At 36.1% G+C, this 20,974-nt stretch overlaps 1 pseudogene; it reads right to left on the bottom strand.

The window, feature by feature from the left end:
• LOC133305605 (midasin-like) overlaps nt 1–20,087 on the bottom strand; it is a 31,131-nt pseudogene extending 11,044 nt beyond the window's left edge.
• Nucleotides 20,088–20,974: the final 887 nt, after the last annotated feature.

The raw sequence follows: 20,974 nt of genomic DNA, 5'->3' as shown, positions 1-20,974 counted from the left end.
AATTGATACACATTTGAAGGGAAGTAGGATGATAGATATATGAGAATGCTTAAGAATTGGGTTCGAAAAACTTGACATCGAATTCAAAGCAAGCGTAGTAGCTATAAGTAATTGTTGGAGGGCAGAAATTGATCCTATTTTAGTCTTTTCACCAAACCAAATCTAAGTCATATAGAGGATTGTCTCCTCACCATCTGTAAATTCTGTACATAGGAAAACAATCTGAGCAAAAAATAGTAGTCAGTCATTGATCACTACCTTTGCTAAAGGGATACCCGCTGGAAGAGCTAAGAGCAAGTTAATTACATCCAAAATTTTCTGAAGATCATTATGATCATCCCACTCATTCAGAAGGAAAAGAATCTGCTGCTTGAGAGGTGCAAGGATTTTCAACATTTTTTCCATTTCAGGAGCATTTGAATCCTTGAATCAAGAAAGAACAAAAAAGATAAACAGGTCATTACGCAAAAACAAAAACAGGAAGGGAAAAAAAGCAAAGGGTCCAAAATATAAAAACAACAGAGCTGGGCAACACCTTGTAAAAATTGTATCTGGCAACAGATTTGTGAGATGAAAGAAACTTCCTTCTATACTCAATACAGAGATAAAATAAGTGCTCTGGCATTAGTTTAGCATCTAAACTGGGCAAATTTGAAAAATGGACACCTGAGAGGGAGAAAAAATTAAGAGGAGAAAATGTGACATAAAGTAGTAAGCAATGAACAGACAAAAAAGAAAACATTACTAAAAAATAAATGCTGCACCAACTACTACCTTTGATTAAATCAATACCCAACGTATATGAGTCACTGAAGGAAAGCAACCGATCTTCATCAGAAACTTGGAAAGTTCCAGGCTGAACACAAAAGAAAAATAATGCGTTTATAACTACAAGAGATAGAAAAAAAATTGCAAATCCATGAAGAATCTGCTATGTTCGGTAGAAGGTGGTCGGCGGATGATCCTAGGAATTCTAGCATCATTAATTACAAGGCGTAGATAAATCCAAGTTTGGTTTGCAACCAACCTACCTTGGATATAAACAGCCCTTGCTACTACCATTTTGTATTAGAAATAAGGACAAGTATGTGGTGTACCAATGTACAAGTAGTAAATTTTAATTTTCATAAACAACTCACTCTTTACTCAAAGTTGTTCCTTTGTGACTGAAAGATCACTTTGCAAATATGTTGATGAATTTATTTTGAATACAAATCACGGCATTAAGGCCAGGGCCATTGGTTCAGTGAAAATTCAATTCATGCCGCATGCGTTGAACAAGTTTAGCCTGATCTCTTAAATAACCAGTTACTCAATGAAATACATGCTAACCAAAAATTAACTAATTTATGGTCATAGAGATCATTATTTATATGACTCAAATAAATTTACGAGATATGTCCAGTTTAGACAAAAACAACTAAGAAACTTAGCATTAAACCCTTTCAACTCCAAACTGCAAACCATAATCAAAATTAAATCTATGAAGAGGACAAGGCTACAGAAACTCACAGTTTGGACTAAATCACCAGATCCAAATAACTGATTGTAAATGAGAACCACGTTGCTAAGGATAGACTCTTCCAGCTGTTTCCATTCTTCATCCAATGTTTCACATTCCTCCGAGGGTTCCATCTGATTGAATGAACAGATTTCATTTCAGATAACCAACATGTACAGAATGGAATCAATTAAGACAGGATATTTAGCATTCAAAGCTCAAATAAGGATATTACTTTGTCAGCGGAATTTTCATCATAAGAAAATTCTTTCCATTCTGAAAATGTATCAGAAGCAAATGAATTTGGAAGAGTTGGGATTTCAACATCAATAACACTCTCAATTCGGAAAGCTCGAGTTTTAAACTTGTACTGTTGAGCATCATAATCACTTTTTGACTTTGCATAAACTTTCATACTCATCCAAAGGCTGGCAAACTCGTCAAATATCTTGTGCAAGAGCTGATTCAGAACATACAGCATATTGTAAGCAAATAATTGTCTCAATTGATACAAATCAATCAGTAGACATAATAAAACAAATGAAACTAACCATATATGATTCATTATCTATTATTTTTGCATTTGCTATAGAATGTGCAATTTGAACAAGAATGCTCCGATAGACAGCAGCTCTATATTGCACCATAGACACCTGTTTTTCATAATTCAGATACAAACTGATGAACAAAAGAAATTGATTCTGCACAATACACAATCCAGATTATTATTCAAGGTTCTAATTTATCCAATCAAGTATGCACCTTCTTATTAGCAGCAATGCTGTTGGAAAGAGCAATAAGCCTTTCCATCAAACCTATATCCACCAAATAAAAGCCTGTACCATAATCTAATTTGTATGAAGGACACATGTCCAATCCAGTGCTATACTCAACAGAAAATAACTTGCATGAAGCAGCATGGGGAAAGCGCATAAGATTGTATATCATTTCCTGAAAAGCTCATCATGTCAGTTGTGAAACGAATGAATACTAAATTCAGAGATACCAAAATTAATGAAGAAAGATACCATAACTAGGTTGGGGTTTTCTTGCCCAATTTTACTCAGATATTCTTTTTCAGAGGTACTTGATAGAACCAGTGACAATCCAAATTTCATCTCATACACAGCAACTTGAATTGGTTGAATAATGTCATTATACGCAGCATACTCATCCCTTAATCGATCAATAAAGCAACTTGCTGTTTCCTAGAATTCAAAATCAGAAACAAAAATAAATGTGACAAAAGAAGGATAATGACTTTCATTGATACAATCTCATAAGGGGGAGGGTAGAAAATGATAGGTGATCGATTTCCAAATTTGTGATGAAAAAAGAATTGCTTAAGTTTATTTTTGTCTAAATTGTATAGAAAAGAGTTATATCCTATTTACCGACATAAGAACAGAAGTTAGACTCCGCAGGAAAATACTCCCGCATATCCTATTTCCAATTCCCCACCCATTCCTCCAATTATTTGTTAAATGTTCACAGACCTAAAGGTAATGTTTGTGTCATCTGTCTTTCTAACTCCAAAACTAAGCAGCTATTTACTTTCTTGAGATTTCTTAGCAGTTAGCACCCTACGGTGTTCAGCCACTGGCTACTTGAGAGGGATTTCTTTGTTAGGTAAGAAGAGAGATTAGTGAGCTTTGCTTAGTTAATTACCTAGTCTAAGTTGTAGTTTTATCTTCTTCTGTCCTCTTTAATGAGGAAATCTCAAATCTTATCCCTATCCTTGGAGTTGTTTCTCTTGAATTTGTAACAACTTCTCTCAGTTTTCTATTAAAAAAAACTATAGATTGAATAACATTTATTTCTCATATCAAAACGGAATTCATTGAGTCTTGAGATTTTTTATTTGTAGCAAATACTAAATTTATACTAAAGTTTTATTAACTTTTCAAATCTTGTCCCAACAGTATAATTTAAATAAAATTTAAACATTGTAAAAAACCAATTCAACCCAAAAACTTAAGCTGGTGGGTGAGGGCTTTTTTAATGGTTTATACTATTCTCTAACAAACATAATTCAAATTTTATAAACATATTATATATTAATCATATAATAAAAATACAACGCGTTTTAATGTGAAAACTAAAAATATTTTATGCATTACAATACTTAATTTAAATTTATACAAAAATAATAATGCATATTAGTAATCAAATTAGTTCAACATTGAAGACACTCCTAAATAGTTATACCTGCCAGCTGCGAGTGTGATCAGCAACCTGTTGTAATTCCTGAGTTCCACCACTTCTCATAAAAACTTCCAAACCAGCAACGAGTTTCAGAAACTCATTACATTCATTCATTAACTTCTTGTATTTCCATGGTTCAGAGCGAAACACAATCTAATACAAGACAACCATGATCAATTTTCATCAATTGTTGGAAAAGGATGACAAATAGCAACAAAACACAAAGAGAGACAAAGCCCGAGTAAGGGAGGAGGAGGGCAATCCTCGTACGCAGCTTTATCCTTGTATTTTCGCAAAGAGGCTGTTTCATGAATTCGAACCAAGGAGCAATTTTACCACTGCTCGAGGCTCGCCCACAAAGCTCAAAGAGAGAGAAAATGTAAAATAATTTCCACAACATATTTTCCACACTTTTGACCCCATTAGACACAGAAAAGGGGGAGGGGGGGGAGATAATACTCACTTGAAACAATATTAAAACAAGATCTTAATGCCAGCATACATGCAAGCACATCAGAGTAATCAGTAATGCAACCATAAAAGGGGGATCAAAGAATTAACCAAAATCTGCCACTTAAACTGTTATAGTTGTAAAACATGTTAATGAAAGATTGAGAAATTTGCATTGCTAGAACCAGAAGTAAAACCCTAATGACCAGAGTTCAACTATAAATCATCATAATAAATTGCCATGTGATACTGCCAAAAATACTACTTTTTATTTATTATAAAAGAAGAAATTCAATAAGAGAAAATATTTTTAAAAAAAAGGTACAATTAAAGAGAACCATATGCATGCCAAGATAGAGAATTTGAAATCACCAACATCCATTTTTAAGGAAGAGGTGCAGCTTTTATTTTGCTATTTCATCAGCCCATGACTACACTTTCCTTCTTAGTGAAATTGGATGCATAAATCAATGTTATTAAACTTGCTTCGATTATCAACTTGGTCGGGGTATTGGGTCATTGGTTTAATCAATGAGTCACTGGTTGAATTGGTTAAACCGAATATATTATGTTATAAATATAATAATAGAAGCATATAACAAAATATATAGCAGGGCTCAGTGGTTAATGTTGCATGTATTCTTCATCCGGGGAGAGGTATGACCTACACGTAAGAAATTATGTTGAATAATTTTGCCCAAAATTCCAGAACGGGTTCAACCAAGACAACCAGTACTGGTTCAACAAATGTTCACCGCTTCTCAGACCGGTTCGTTACTTGATAGTGAAATTGACTTGACCACACTGGCTGGTTTTCCAGTTGAACCAGACGGTCCGGCTTGGTTTTAATAAAACTAGCATAAATTATTAAACTCGTTTAAATACAATACACTCTAGACAAAACAGAAACTAATAACAATAAAGAACAGTCTTGAGTTTATACTCAACTATGAACATCTTTCTCTAACAAATATGTCATGCAATAAATATAAATAACAGGAAACAGAATGGAAAGATGAGAATCTAGAGACCTTTCTTTGCAGCTTTTTACGCTCTGCTTGAAGCTTTTCTAGCCTTTCTGCCTTTCTTTTGTCAGCTTCTCTTGTCATAAACTGTCCTGCTAAATACCCACACTCTTTCCGCACCTAGAAAGAATTTAGTAAATGGAAACTAATTCACCCAGAAGATACACAGTGCAGTTCCATGTAGGAACTTTAATAGATGACGACAACAGTCATAGAAGTGTAAAATACCATTCAAAGAAGAGCTCAAAGTATTAGAAAATAAAGGGGACATTCTCAGTTAAATTAAAGCTATTTTTAGAATACCTGAATTTCAAGTTCAAGTGATGATATTGTTTCTACAAGTTGAGAGTACTTGCAATAGTGTTTCATGGCAGGATCGATGTCAATACAGCTAAGCAATAGATGAATGCGTAATGCTCCAATGTGTACCCATGCACACCCAATAGTATAATTGAAATCTGAAACAAAAAAGAAAGACGAAGTTGAAATATAAGAAAGAAAGATTCAGAACCAGCAGAATACAGATGACTGCTTGTTAACCTATACATAATGCAAGAAGATTGTTGGAGAGTATATCCTATTAGCGGCTGTATATTTACTGTCAATAATTAGGATTTGATTTTGTACACAATAACTATTTTCAAGTTTTTTTCCTAGTTTTTTAAAATTACAGATTGCATATCATGTAATATATATACACTCAATCATGCTGAGGATTTGCTCAAGCAACTCAGAAATCTTATCTCCCATTTCAAATAAGAGTATACTGCATTCTATAAGAAAGAGTTTCATATACTTTTCCTCTAAACATTTATGGTCATAGATAAAAGCCCAATTATTCAGTAACTATATATGTTTATTAAGAGGGGAAAGAAGCAGCAAATAATTACCAGCAGTAGTGTACTGAAGATACAGCTCTCTAAGCAGCGGAACTATGAATTTAGGCACTGAATTTTTTAATTTGTGGTGTCTTGATGAAGCAACAAGGGAGCTCACCAAATGAATGGTTTCTTCCTGCATTCAGTTAACAAGGGAATGAGAATAAAAAAACCGAAGTTCGGTGACCACAACTATTATTTCAACAGAATAGGGAACCAAAATACAGCAAGGAATAAATAATGTTAAGTGCAACGATAAGCAGCAAGAGTGCATCAATAATACAGTATAAATGCGAGCAGGCCTAAAATATTCATTTTTTTTTTTTAGTAAAGCATTAACCCATTAATGTTCGTGTTTGAAATGTCATCCCTACCCGTACTTAGCCCTTTATGATGAGACAAGGGGAGGAAAGTATTCATTTCTATTCAGTGACACCAAATGAACCTACTATTCTCACCTCACCATATAAGGTGGAACAAGGTTAAAATCAAAGTTGACCACAAAACATACAGGAGCTAACACCTCAATAAATGAACCCATTCGGTTAGGGACAAAACTTAGATAATATTAGTTTAACTTTACTATTGTTGTAATTTTACCTTTCTGTCTTTACTGTTCAGTCATTTATAGTGCAAGCGTCTATCAAAATACAACATAACTTTTCACTTTCTCTCTCTTCTCTTCTTTGATTTTCATTTCCCAGGGATTTCTCACAGATTTCTAATATGGTACTAGTTCCCTCTCCCTAAGGTCCTGGGGTGGCAATTTGGGTTGACCAGCCCCGCCACCAACCCACCAAAAACGGGGCGGGGCAGGTTGACCCGCCAAAAAATATGGGTTGGAAAAATGAACCCACCCCGTTTTATGGTGGGTTGGCAGGTCAACCCACCAACCCGCCAATTAAAAAAAAATTAATTAAAATTCAAAAATAAATTATATTTTATGAATTTTTCTAATATTATTTTATTTTATTTCACACTTCTCTATATTTTTTTAGTCTCAATCTTAAATGTATATTAATATTTGTCAAACATTCTTTAAGAATTTATATATAGTTAACATTTGTCATAAATAAATTTGTTATTCTTTATTTTTTCTAGGAAGTACTAAGACAAAAAAAAATTTGGATATCACAAAAATTTAAGGACTAATGAAATACTACCTAATTGTAAAAAAAAAAAAAAAAAATTATAACCCGACGGGTCAACCGCCGCCCCCCCCCCCCCCCCGCGCGGGTTGAACCCGTTTTGACCCACTTCTAGGCGGGGCGGGTTGAGGTGGGTTGAAAACCTCAACCCAACCCGCCCCGTTTTGGCGGGTTGACCCGCCGGGCTCAACCCATATTGCCACCCCTAGTCCTGAGCCATCCATTCCAAGCTAATGCCAACCGCATCGAACACCAACACAAGCGCAAACAACACACAATCTTCTTGCCAAACACCAATGCAGCCCAAATCCTCTCCTTCTCTCTTCAACCTTCAAGTTTCCATCAACGTCTCATCTAGCGATAGGGGTGTTCGCGGTCTGGATTGGATCAGTTTTGAAGCAAAAAATCATCCGATCCAATTCCTTCGATTTGGTCATTACATCATCCGATCGGTTTGAATTTTTTTTCAAATCCGATCCAATCCGATCCAATTTTTTTCGGTTTGGATTGGATCGGTTTTCGGTTTTTTGAAAAGCCAAAAAAACAAAACTTAAAAGAATTATTTTTAAAAAAGTGACGATGTTTCAAAACATTTCAAAATTCAAACGGTTATCAGAATTGGTTCACATGTCTTGTACATCAGTTAAAGGCTCAAAGATTATGTCACAGCCACACAAAATCAAAGATTATGTGAAACGGTTATCAGAATTGGTTCACATGGATTAGAAGCAGAAGAACTGCAGAGAACGCGAGAGATCTTAAAAACGTTATGTCACAGCCACACAAAAAAAGGCGATTGTTTGAAACCAACGAAAAATGAAGGAAAATATTATTGCTTCATCACACGAATAACGGGAAGAAATTTAGAAATCTGCTTTGCTATACCTTTATCATGCCCTTGATGCAAATAATACACTGATGCGGACCCTAAAATTTTCTCTTCAATGCACAAAAGATAATTTTCTCTTCTGGAGTTAGATCGTAGAACAAATTATTACTTTCATCAACTTCACAAATTCCTTATAAATCCTAAAATTCCTCCCAAATTCAAGTTTGATGAGGATTTTGAAAACAACACACTGAGTTTTGCCTATGTTGAGTGGCTTAGCCAGGACCAAATGCTCCTGACATGGCTTCTTTCAACGATTTCTGAGCAGATCGTAAACGACATACTTCTAGTAAAACATGCATTCAAGGCATGGGACAATGTGGTCAAATTATTCCATAGGATTATGAAATCTAGGGCTCAACAACTTAGATCTGAGCTCACATCACATCCATGAAAAAAGGTCAGAATACAATGAAAGAGTAGTTCACACGAATTAAGACATTATATGACTCGTTAAAGGCTATTGGGAGTCTAATCTGTGTCGAAGAACATACAGAGCTGATACTTTAAGGCCTTCCATCAGAATACAAGGCATTTATTATGCTTGTTAGAGAGAAGTCTTACACAATTGATGACCTTAGAATGGAACTATTGGCACGCGAACAATTATTGCTCAAGCAGAACGAGAGTCTCTTGTTAGAAACAACAGAGCATCCATAAACATGTTGCAGACAACGAAGATGATACTCTATTCCTCCACTGATCCAAACAGAGGAAAAAGACACTTTGGGGAAATACCTTATCGTGGCAGAGGACGTGGAAATCGAGTCAATGTTCATTGTTAGCTATGTTTCAAATACAGAGTTATGTGTACACTCATGCTGGCATATATATGATGAGAATTTTGTGCCAACCTTGCCTCCACCACAAAGCTGATCTACTTCTCATTTCTTTAGTCATCAACCACGAAACCAGCATCCCTATCAGTATGTCAGAAATCCTAATCAACATCAACAAGCTCAAATGACCACTTAACCTGGAATGTTGCCTACACTTAGCCCAATTCCTATGATGATATAGTGTAAAGAACCACTTCAACCTAAAAGCTTAAGCTATTAAGTAAGGACCTCTTTAATGGTTTATATTATACTCTAACACGCCCTCTCACACAAGACCCCACTGGGCATGAAGGATTGATGATGCACAGGCCCACCTACCAATGCTAAGAAATTCCACAAGAAAAAGTAGGAAGCGGTGAGGATCGAACCTGGGACACGAGGCTCTGATACCATGTAAAGAACCAATTCAACCAAAAAGTTTAAGCTAGTGAGTGAGGACTTTTTAATGGTTTATACTATTTTCTAACATATGGCTTCCAAATTGAGGGGCATCAAGCCACGTTACTATAGGCGCTCAGAATCTTCCAATTCCTCTTTCCTTTCTCCTTTCAACTCCAATACTTAGTTTCATCTCAAAAATCTACTTTTTAGTTCCCTCTATTACAAATAACTTAATCAGTGCAACAGTGTTCTTTGAATTTCACCCTCAATTTTGCTTTGTTAAATATCGGGATTTACATGAAGTCTTTGTTCAAGGCACTATTGGATAGGAAGGCCAGTACCATTTTCGTGACATTTGATTGATGCACTCTGTTGTAAATAATAATTATTTAGTTATTATTTAGTCATTTATTTGTTGTATTGGGCCAAGCCCATTAGGTCAAAATTAGGTCAAGTATTCTCTATAAATAGAGAACCCTTTGTACAGATTATTTACAATTCTATAATATATCAGAATACCTTTTTCAAGTTGGTATCAGAGCTATCGATTCTGAGGGTTCTGCTTCCGCAAATCACCATCTTTAAAAACCAACCCTATTTGCCTCTCGCCGCCACAAAGCCGCAGCCGAAAAAAAAATTTCGAGGATCTTTTGGACAGTGAGGACCCCTGTTTCACTCCGTTCTCTTAGATCTATCATTTTACGGAGGTTTCTTTTTCATCAGACGACCGGAATCGCTCAAAAAAAAAAACGCAGTATTGTTCATCTCGTACTGTTCATGCGGTACTGTTCACAAAAAAAAAAAAAAAAAAAAACTTTTCCTGCTTGTTTTTTGTCTCCTCTCCATGGATCAGCTTAAACCTGCTATTGATAATATGTGTAGGCCATATGACCGTTCTTTGATCTTATCTGGTAAGAACACATGTTCTACATCTCTTCTTGCTTCTTGCACTGATTTTAAAACCTCATGGATTTTGGATTCTGGTGCAACTGATCATATGGCTTGTCGTACTGAGTTGTTTTGTTCTTATCATCCTACTGTTGGTAGTCATACTATATCCGTAGCTGATGGATCCCATAAATCAGTTATTGGTTCTGGTAACATTCAAATTCAACCTTCCTTGTTTCTTAAGAATGTTCTTTATGTTCCTCAGCTTTCTACTAATATTATCTCCACTCAAAAACTTACAACTGATTTGAATTGTTCTATCACATTTTTTCCTTCTCATTGTGTTATTCAGGATCTTACCACGAAGAAGACAATTGGAGTTGCGAATGAACAGAATGGGTTGTATCATCTCCTTCCAAACATGCTATAAATGATAGCAAAAATCAGTTATTAATGACACGTCATCCTTCTACTGCAGAGTCTATGATTTGGCTCCATCACAAGCGTCTGGGACATCCACCATTTAGTCTATTGAAGTCTATGTTCCCTTCTCTGTTTCTCAATCAGTCGGTTGAGACCTTTCATTGTGATGTTTGTGAATTTGCAAAACACCATAGAGTGTCATTTCCTTCTAGCACTATTAAAAGCAGCGAACCTTTTTCTCTTATCCATTCTGATGTTTGAAGCCCTTCTAAAGTGCATAGTGTTTCAGGTGCAAGGTGGTTTATTTCTTTTATTGACGATTGTACTCGAGTAACATGGATATACTTGATGAAAGACAAGTCTGAAGTACCAGAGATATTTATTCGGTTTCATCACATGGTTGAGACTCAGTTTGGTAAGTGTATTAAAAGACTAAGATCTGATAATGGTACTGAGTACGTCAACCAACACCTGTCAAAATTCATTTCAGACAGAGGTATGATTCATGAGCTCATATGTGTTGATACCCCTCAACAAAACGGGGTTGCTGAAAGAAAAAATCGTCACCTCCTTGAATTTGCTAGAGCACTACTTTTCCAGACATCTGTTCCTAGTTCTTATTGGGGAGAAGCCGTGTTAGCTGCAACCTTTTTGATCAACCGTTTACCTTCACGGGTCCTTAACAATATCAGTCCTATTCATTCCATGACTTCCTTCTTTCCTTCTGTTCCCATATTGCAGAGCCTTCCACCAAGAGTGTTTGGCTGTGTTGCCTTTGTCCATGTTCATAAACAACATCGGAGTAAGTTGGATCCTAGGGCTCTTAAGTGGGTCTTCCTTGGTTATACCCCTTATAAAAAAGGGTACAAGTGTTATCATCCACCAAGTCGAAAAAATTTTGTTTCTATGGAAGTCACCTTTCAAGAATCTAAATCTTATTTCCTGGGTCTTCATCTTCAGGGGGAGAACAGTTCTTCAGAAGACTCATTCCCTTCCTTCTTTGAGTCTGGATCGTCCTTGTCTACTCCTACACCTCTTCCTAGTATGTCTGCACCTGGTGTGTCAGAACCTTCAAATACACCTGAGATACGAAAGATTTTGACACCTGAATTGGTATATCAGAGGAGGAAACAACCCATATTGTCTCACCAGCAACCCCAATCGTCTGAACCACTGGTAAGTCCTGAATTTCCTGAGTCTGATTCTAATATTATTGCCTCTCATGATTTGCCTATTTCTTCTGATACCTCTGATGACTTACCCATTGCTTCTGCTTCTGATAACTTACCTATTGCCCTAAGAAAAGGGAAAAGATCTTGTACTCAATATCCTATCTCCCATTTTGTTTCTTCTACTAATCTTTATGTGCAGCACAAAAGCTTTGTTTCAGCACTAGATTCTATTTTTGTAACACCCCAAATTCTAACAATTTATAATTGCATAAATAAATTCAATAATTTTATAAATAACAGCGGAAGTTCAAAATAATCGAATTTGAGAAGTGTTACCGCCGCACCTGTACAGGGACAAGTGCAAGGCTAACTCTATTACATTCAAATAAAAATCTAAGACTACAGTTATTTTTTTTATACATAATATTTATTACAGCTAGAAATCCTGAGTCGTATCCTCACTGCCCACTGCTAGCCCCATCCTTGCAACCTGATTTACTTAAAATCTGCTCCCCCGCAGCCGCAGGATCATTGCAGTCAACAAACACAAAAGTCAGCAAAGCTGGTAATCCCAATCAAAATACAATTAATGTAATTAATAACAAATTAAATCAAATATCAAATAGTGTTCAAATCAATTCCACATTAATCAAATCAAATATCAATATAATAATCAAAATTCCATTATATAATATTTATCTTTATTAAGTTCATTTAATGTATTTGGTAATTATCAACTAACATATTCAGCACAACATTAATCATAATATTACATAAATGGTAATATTCACAACTCAATGACGTTCATTATAATCAAATCAAATAACATTTCATTATTAATCATGTTTAAGTTCATTGTACTTAGTGGGAAGAGAACCATGGTAGACCCGGGAAACCCTGCCAGTCTACCCTGTGACCCGGGAAACCCTGCCAGTCACAAACAAATCACATTGGCCATAATCAATTCACATCTTCCTAGTGTGCACACCTCTTCGCAAAGTTGCTACTAGTATCCCGGGAAACTCTGCCAGACACCACTTTGGGAAGAACGGATACAATCTTTTTCACATCAATTTCACATCGGAGGCATAAAGCCCAAAAGTTGTGTTCATCACCTTGGGAGGTACCATCCCAAAGCTTTCTTCCCACTATTAATTATTTACAATCACACTCAATCATAATATCACAATTATCACATTTGAAAATTTCTTCTTTCAATATATCCATTACTCAGGGTCATCATAACTTCCATACTATTCAAAAGTATTAAAATATTCAAATAGAACATAGGGATTAAGATTACTATTAATAAACTTCAAACAAAATTATAACCTAAGGATTAGGATTACTTATATCGAACATATAACTACCTAAAGATTAGGACAAACCCAATAAAATTTCATACACAACAAATCTACAACCACCTAGAGATTAGGATTACCTGGTCTCCGTGTTTGGTGACTTCTACAACTTGGGAAAGAGAAGCGATTGGTAACCAAAGAAAGATACTAATAAAAATAAAAATTTAAAGTGAGGAGAGAGAAAGAGAAAGTGTAGAGGAGAAGAAGAATGGTGGAGAATTATTGAGGATTCAGAGTGAATTGGTTTGGTCAGGTTAGGCCTCTATTTATAGTTGAAGCTTTGGATTCAGATATGGGTTTCGTGCATGGAATAGGATATTGTGACACCCAAGTTATGTTACACCCATGTGACACCCAGTCAATCTCACCGTTAGATCGCTTATGTTGATCCAACGGTTATATTTATTTCCATCTTTGTATGGTCATGATTTCCCAAATTTAAAGTGAAAGCATTAAATATGGGAAATCATAACCATACAAAGGTAGAAATAAATATAAAATATTAAATTTGGGAAATCATGACCGTACAAAGATGGAAATAAATATAACCGTTGGATCAACATAAGCGATCTAACGGTGAGATTGACTGGGTGTCACATGGGTGTAACATAACTTGGGTGTCACAATATCCTATTCCATGCACGAAACCCATATCTGAATCCAAAGCTTCAACTATAAATAGAGGCCTAACCTGACCAAACCAATTCACTCTGAATCCTCAATAATTCTCCACCATTCTTCTTCTCCTCTACACTTTCTCTTTCTCTCTCCTCACTTTAAATTTTTATTTTTATTAGTATCTTTCTTTGGTTACCAATCGCTTCTCTTTCCCAAGTTGTAGAAGTCACCAAACACGGAGACCAGGTAATCCTAATCTCTAGGTGGTTGTAGATTTGTTGTGTATGAAATTTTATTGGGTTTGTCCTAATCTTTAGGTAGTTATATGTTCGATATAAGTAATCCTAATCCTTAGGTTATAATCTTGTTTGAAGTTTATTAATAGTAATCTTAATCCCTATGTTCTATTTGAATATTTTAATACTTTTGAATAGTATGGAAGTTATGATGACCCTGAGTAATGGATATATTGAAAGAAGAAATTTTCAAATGTGATAATTGTGATATTATGATTGAGTGTGATTGTAAATAATTAATAGTGGGAAGAAAGCTTTGGGATGGTACCTCCCAAGGTGATGAACACAACTTTTGGGCTTTATGCCTCCGATGTGAAATTGATGTGAAAAAGATTGTATCCGTTCTTCCCAAAGTGGTGTCTGGCAGAGTTTCCCGGGATACTAGTAGCAACTTTGCGAAGAGGTGTGCACACTAGGAAGATGTGAATTGATTATGGCCAATGTGATTTGTTTGTGACTGGCAGGGTTTCCCGGGTCACAGGGTAGACTGGCAGGGTTTCCCGGGTCTACCATGGTTCTCTTCCCACTAAGTACAATGAACTTAAACATGATTAATAATGAAATGTTATTTGATTTGATTATAATGAACGTCATTGAGTTGTGAATATTACCATTTATGTAATATTATGATTAATGTTGTGCTGAATATGTTAGTTGATAATTACCAAATACATTAAATGAACTTAATAAAGATAAATATTATATAATGGAATTTTGATTATTATATTGATATTTGATTTGATTAATGTGGAATTGATTTGAACACTATTTGATATTTGATTTAATTTGTTATTAATTACATTAATTGTATTTTGATTGGGATTACCAGCTTTGCTGACTTTTGTGTTTGTTGACTGCAATGATCCTGCGGTTGCGGGGGAGCAGATTTTAAGTAAATCAGGTTGCAAGGATGGGGCTAGCAGTGGGCAGTGAGGATACGACTCAGGATTTCTAGCTGTAATAAATATTATGTATAAAAAAAATAACTGTAGTCTTAGATTTTTATTTGAATGTAATAGAGTTAGCCTTGCACTTGTCCCTGTACAGGTGCGGCGGTAACACTTCCCAAATTCGATTATTTTGAACTTCCGCTGTTATTTATAAAATTATTGAATTTATTTATGCTATTATAAATTGTTAGAATTTGGGGTGTTACAATTTCAATCCAAAAATCAGTACATGAAGCATTGAAAGATGAGAATTGGGCTCAAGCCATGCAAGAGGAAATGAATGCATTGGAGAAAAATAAAACATGGTAGGTTATTGATAGACCCAATGGAAAGAAAGCAGTAGGGTGCAGATGGGTTTATGCCCTAAAGTATAATTCTGATAGCACTCTTGAGAGATATAAGGCTCGATTAGTCGCCAAGGGTTACACTCAGACCTATGGCATTGATTATGAAGAAACCTTTGCTCCAGTTGCAAAGATGAATACGGTGAGAGTCTTGTTATCCCTTGCTGCTCATTACAATTGGGATATAAATCAATTTGATGTGAAGAATGCTTTCCTTAATGGTGAGTTAGAAGAAGAAGTCTACATGGAAATCCCTCCTAGTTTTGATTCTGTGAATGGAGAAAATAAAGTTTGTAGATTAAAAAAGGCCTTGTATGGATTGAAGCAGTCACCTCGTGCCTGGTTTGGAAGATTTACTAAGGTTATGATGACTTTAGGATACAAACAAAGTCAAGGAGATCACACTCTTTTCTTTAAGCACTCCCAAGATGGGAAGCTCACTGTGCTCCTTGTATATGTTGATGTCACAGGTGATGATTTTGTGGAGAGACATATTCTGCAGACAAGACTAGCATCTGAGTTTGAAATTAAAGACCTTGGGAAACTGAGATATTTCCTAGGGATAGAAGTAGCTCATTCAAAAAAAGAAATTTTTATCAGCCAGAGGAAATATGTTCTTGATCTTCTCAAAGAAGCAGGAAAGCTCGGGTGTAAACCCTCTAATACTCCTATTGAGCAGAATCACAAGATAGGCTATGAAGAGGAGAGTCCTCCAGTTGATAAAGGACAATATCAACGGCTAGTTGGGAAATTGATATATCTAGCTCATACTAGACCAGACCAGACCTAGCTTGTGCTGTTAGTGTTGTCAGTAAGTTTATGCACAATCCAAAGGAGAAACACATGCAGGCAGTGGAGAGAATTCTTCAGTATCTTAAAGCTACTCCTGGTAAAGGATTATTATTCCGGCGTGATGGCCATCTCTCTTTAGAAGTCTACACTAATGCTGATTATGCTGGATCTGTGACTGACCGTCGTTCTACAACTGGTTATTGTATGTTTCTTTGTGATAACGTGGTGACATAGAGAAGTAAGAAACAAGATGTGGTTGTCAGATCAAGTGCAGAAGCTAAATTTCGAGCTATGGCTCAAGGCATTTGTGAGTTACTGTGGCTAAAAATTGTACTTGATGACCTCAAAATAAAATGTGAGGGACCTATGAAGCTGTTATGTGATAATAAATCCGCTATTTGTATAGCTCATAATCCAGTTCAACATGATCGGACTAAACATATTGAGGTCGACCTCCATTTCATCAAAGAGAAACTTGATAGCGGGTTGATTACCACTCCATACATTCCCACTGGGCGTCAATTAGCTGATGTATTGACAAAGGGACTTTCTTCAGACAGATTTCAAGAGCTTACTAGCAAGCTGGGAATGATAAATATCTATTCCTCAGCTTGAGGGGGAGTGTTGTAAATAATAATTATTTAGTTATTATTTAGTCATTTATTTGTTGTATTGGGCCAAGCCCATTAGGTCAAAATTAGGTCAAGTATTCTCTATAAATAGAGAACCTTTTGTACAGATTATTTACAATTCTATAATATATCAGAATACCTTTTTCAAGTCACTCATACTACATCAGTGGTGGCTGCAATTTTCATAATGTGTACCAAATTTCCTCTTAGCCTTCTATTAGTAGCAATATTCCTAAATTGTGTAAAAACACTTCAATAGAATCTGTATCCAATAATTCTTGTAAGGTTGTTAATTCTAGGGATCAATATCATATGCCTTCAAATTCCCTACACTTTTAGCGACATTGTCACTAGGGAAATCCAAATTATGAGTCTATAAAAAATGTACTAAAATAATGTATCATACATTTCAATAATAAAATGGCTGAAAATTTTTATTTTTCTTGTTGTAATGCTGAGTCCCATAGAATTCACTCTTTACCATTTCAAATCATTTATACTGCTCCTTTCCAGATTGTTTACATGACCTATGGGGGACTCACCACTAAAACCAACATTGGGACATTACTATTACATTTCATTTGTGGATGCATACACCAAATACACATGGATCTACCTTTTAAAATAGAAATTTGATGCCTTGTTGGTGTTCAAACAATTACATATAATGATCACTAATCAATATCAACATCCCCTTAAGGCCTCACAGATTGTCTAGGATGGATAACACAGATCATTTACCCAATATTTAAACCTAAATCACATTGCTCATTGAGTTACTTGCCCCCACACACAGATTATGCCTTTATCTCAGCAACCTATTTTATAAACAGACTTCCTTCAACTGCAATTAATTTTTTCAGGTCTCATATCACAAATTGCTTAAACAAACTCTAGGTTATACCTTTCCAAAGAGTATTTGGATGTGCATGCTTTCTTTTTCTCAAACCTTGCAACAAACACAAACTTGAATTCGGGTAGAAAAAATGCATTTTTCTTGGGTACTCAACCAAACACAAGGGATACTTCTGCCTTAATCCAAATGGGAGGATATGTGTCAAAAGATGTATTGTTTGATGAATACAAATTTCCCTATCCAACATGGACCAAGTCTTTAACACCCTCAAACACATCTCCTATGTCATCCAGTGTTTCTGATGAAATATAAGACTGAAATGTATTTTTCATATATTGATTGACACCCAAAGGGATCTTTATATACAGATTACAAGGTAGTTAAGGAGTTGAAGTAATAAATAAAATACACAGTAACCGAAGAGGCATCACACTACTCAAAGGAACAAGTAGCTAGAAACAAGTAGAAAACTCTAGAATATTCTACACTCCCCCTCAAGTTGGGAGATATATATTGATCATCCCCAACTTGCTAATTAAATCCTCAAATATGGGTTTGTGTAATCCTTTGGTGAGAATGTCGGTTGTTTGCTCCTTGGTAGGTATATATGACAAACATACACTACCTTCCTCTAATTTTTTCTTTGATAAAATGACGATCAACCTCCACATGTTTGGTTCTATCATATTGTACAGGATTTTGAGCAATACTGACTGCAGCCTTATTATCACAATAGAGTCTCACAGGTAGAGAATAAGATATCTTTAATTCTCCAAGGAGCCTTCTTAACCAGATTCCTTCACAAATGCCATGGGCTAGCGCCCGAAATTCTGCTTCTGCACTGCTTCTGGCAACAACAGTTTGTTTCTTACTTCTCCAGGTCACAAGATTTCCCCAGACATAGGTACAATATCCTGAAGTGGATCTTCGGTCCATAGCAGAGACAGCCCAATCAGCATCTGTATAGATTTCTATCATCCTCTTGTGTCCCCTTTTAAAGAGCATTCCTCGACCAGGGGTGTTTTTGAGGTACTTGAGGATTCTATAAACAGCACTAAGGTGTTTTTCCTTAGGAGAATGCATGAATTGGCTAACCATGCTAACCGCAAATGCAATATCAGGCCGAGTGTGAGATAAGTAGATCAGCTTCCCTACCAACCTTTGGTATTGCTCCCTGTCAACATCTTTTCCATCTTCAATTCCCAATTTAATATTGGGTTCAACTGGAGTTTCTGCAGGCTTGCACCCAAGCATACCTGTTTCTTGTAGCAGGTCTAGAATATATTTCTTCTGAGATAAGGAAATTCCCGCCTTGCTACGAGCAACTTCCATTCCAAGGAAATATTTGAGAGATCCAAGATCCTTTAGTTCAAACTGACTAGCTAAACCCCCTTTTAAAGATTTTATTTCTTCCCAGTCATCACCTGTGACAATTATGTCGTCAACATAAACAATGAGGATAGAAATTTTGCCACTATCGGAGTGTTTAAAAAATAAAGTGTGATCAGTCTGAGCTTGGATAAATCCTCTTTCTTTAACAACACGAGTAAACTTTTCAAACCACTCTCTAGGGGATTGTTTAAGTCCATAAAGAGATTTCTTCAACATGCATACAGAACCATCTCCCTGTTCAAAACCAGGTGGTGGATCCATGTAAACTTCCTCATGTAAGTCCCCATTTAAGAAAGCGTTCTTTACGTCCAATTGATGCAAGGGCCAATCAAGGTTGGCAGCAAGTGATAGTAAGACTCGGATAGAGTTAAGTTTGGCAACGGGAGCGAACGTCTCCTGATAGTCTATCCCATAAGTCTGAGTAAATTCTTTGGCAACCAATCTGGCCTTATATTTGTTGATGCTGTTATCTGCATTAAATTTTATTGTGAACACCCATTTGCAACCTACAGTTTTCTTTCCTCTGGGAAGTGCCACGGACTCCCAAGTTCCATTTTTTTTAAGAGCATCCATTTCTTCAAAGACTGCATCCCTCCATTTAGGGTCATTAAGTGCCTCTTGGATATTTTTTGGTATTTTTGTACCGTCTAATATAGTGTTGAAAGCACGAAAACCTGGAGATAACTTTTCATATGAAATGTGATAAGAAATAGGATGAGCAGTGCAAGATCTAGTACCTTTTCGAAGGGCAATGGGCACATCTAGGTCAGCTGTACCAGTGTTCTCAAGTGGATTGCTGGAACTAGGACTCGGGTCAGAATCCTGGCAGTCTAGAGGATCTTGAGGAGATTTTCGCCTGCTGTAGAATTTTCCCCATTTACCGGGAGGATCTCCAGTCTCTGGTACAATCGCTGTCCTTGTCTCCTGTACATTAACTCCCCCTGACTCCAAAGGTAAACAAACAACAGATGTTTCCAAGGGTAAAGGTAAGACAGTAGAATTATTTGGATTCCAAGACTTGTCTTCATTTATACCAATAGACTCCCCCTGAAGAGAAGTCAAGGGAAAAAATGATTGTGTTTCACAAAAAATAACATCCATAGAAACAAAGACCTTTCGAAGAGAAGGTGAGTAGCACTTGTAACCTTTTTGATTAGGAGGATATCCTATGAAGACACATTTAACAGACTTATGATCAAGTTTGGACCTTTGATGTGGAGGAATATGAACAAAAACCACGCAGCCAAACAACTTTGGAGGAAGGGAAGAGAGAGCCCGAAAGGAGGGAAAAGAGCGGGTAAGGCAAGATATGGGAGAACGAAAATTCAGGATGCGAGAGGGCATCCGATTGATGAGATATGAGGCAGTCAAGACAGCCTCCCCCACAGGTATTTAGGGACATGCATTGTAGACAAGAGGGCTCTAGCAACTTCAATGAGATGTCTATTTTTCCTTTCAGCCACCCCATTTTGTTGAGGGGTGTTAGGACAAGAACTTTGATGGATAGTACCTTGCTTGGTTAGGTAATCACCAAGAACAGAATTAAAATATTCAGTACCGTTGTCAGTTCGCAGGATTTGGATAGAGGTCTGGAATTGAGTTTGTACCATAGCATGAAAATTTTTAAAAGTGGCTGCAGCTTCAGACTTATCTTTTAGAAGATATACCCAGCATACTCTAGAATGATCATCAATAAAGGTAATAAACCAACGAGTTCCAGATATATTTTTTTCACGAGCTGGGCCCCAAATATCACTATGAATCAATGTAAATGGAGACGAAACATGATAATCTCTAGGGAAATAAGAAACACGAGAGTGTTTTGCAAACTGACAATCATCACAAAAAAAGGAACTTGGTTTTTTGTTGATAAATAAGTTTGGAAGCAGCTTTTGAAGATAAAAGAAATTTGGGTGTCCTAAACGACGATGCCA

This window comes from Gastrolobium bilobum, unplaced genomic scaffold, assembly GCF_033153095.1.
Source record: "Gastrolobium bilobum isolate Gb01-03AN ecotype WA unplaced genomic scaffold, APGP_CSIRO_Gbil_v1 utg1533, whole genome shotgun sequence".
In the NCBI taxonomy this organism is placed as follows: domain Eukaryota; kingdom Viridiplantae; phylum Streptophyta; class Magnoliopsida; order Fabales; family Fabaceae; genus Gastrolobium; species Gastrolobium bilobum.
This window is presented reverse-complemented; position numbering and strand designations above follow the sequence as displayed.